The 1,116-nt window shown below is 36.0% G+C and overlaps 1 protein-coding gene across 2 annotated transcripts in view; it reads left to right on the top strand.

The window, feature by feature from the left end:
* Window positions 1–1,116, top strand: part of LOC106871002 (uncharacterized) — a 51,340-nt gene that overhangs the window by 35,752 nt on the left and 14,472 nt on the right. The window lies entirely within an intron of this gene.

The raw sequence follows: 1,116 nt of genomic DNA, 5'->3' as shown, positions 1-1,116 counted from the left end.
TATATACTACATAAGTGGAAAATCAGTGTGTGTTTGTTTGTGGCGTTGTTATCTAACTCCTCCTACATCGTTTTATTGATTTTGATGAACCTTGACACGTGAGTAAAATTCATGTCTGGAAACCTCGTGGTATACTTAGATTGTTGAAAAAATCGATAATACGGTCCCTGGAAGGGACCTTTATGTCTACCTCATATAACTAATTGTTTAAACACCCAAGGGAAATAACCCATACCACCTGCACAATATTTTTTAAAACTCAAGGGAAATAACCTATTTCATAGTTTATGTTCGATTACTTTGAATATTGATTTTTTTGTGTGTCCAATTTCTAATTTTTGCAGACAATATCACTTTCATTCTTTATTTGACATGTGAGTAGAACTCATGTCTGGAAACCTCGTGACATACTTAGACTGTTGAAAAAAAATCGATAATAGGGCCCATCCAATGGATCCTCCTATCTACCACATATTACTAATATTTTATTTAAACAACCCAAGGGAAATAACCCATGCCACCTGCAGTTTTTAGCGATGCGGGCAATATTTGATTCTCACGATTATCCGACCTAATTCTGCATTTCACAACTCACAGTTTTGAACTGCTAAACATTATTATTGCACTTCCTTAATTTGAATCTCTTCATTCATACATTTCTATACATACATACTTTTTTGAATGCCCATTACTCCGATAATTCTGCATTTTTACAGTTACACTTTCTCCATGACAGGAGAGAATTTTTTCTTCCACAACGTTTTTGTTGTGGCTTCATGCAGGCATAGCGTGGATTCGATCCTCGATTGTCAAATTTCACTTAACACCTCAACAACGCTTTTCTCACGGTAAAACAATAGTGTGTCTGTGAATGACAGCGTTATACATTTCCCAGATACCTTCTCTAAGCAGAATAATGTCTTTGCCTCCCACCAACCTCCAACAATCTCTCCCTCCTCCAGCTGACAGTTTTTCTACTTTTTCGTGACAGAAAATACACCTTTTGTGGCAGTCATAACGAAATTGCTTTCTTATATCAGAGTAATATGACTTTTCAATAGAACATCTTTACCCCCGGGAATTACCGGGTACACCAGCTAGTATATATATATATAT

The sequence above is a fragment of the Octopus bimaculoides genome, chromosome 2, assembly GCF_001194135.2.
Source record: "Octopus bimaculoides isolate UCB-OBI-ISO-001 chromosome 2, ASM119413v2, whole genome shotgun sequence".
In the NCBI taxonomy this organism is placed as follows: domain Eukaryota; kingdom Metazoa; phylum Mollusca; class Cephalopoda; order Octopoda; family Octopodidae; genus Octopus; species Octopus bimaculoides.
The sequence above is the reverse complement of the archived record's forward strand: the minus strand, read 5'-3'. Positions and strand labels throughout refer to the sequence as shown.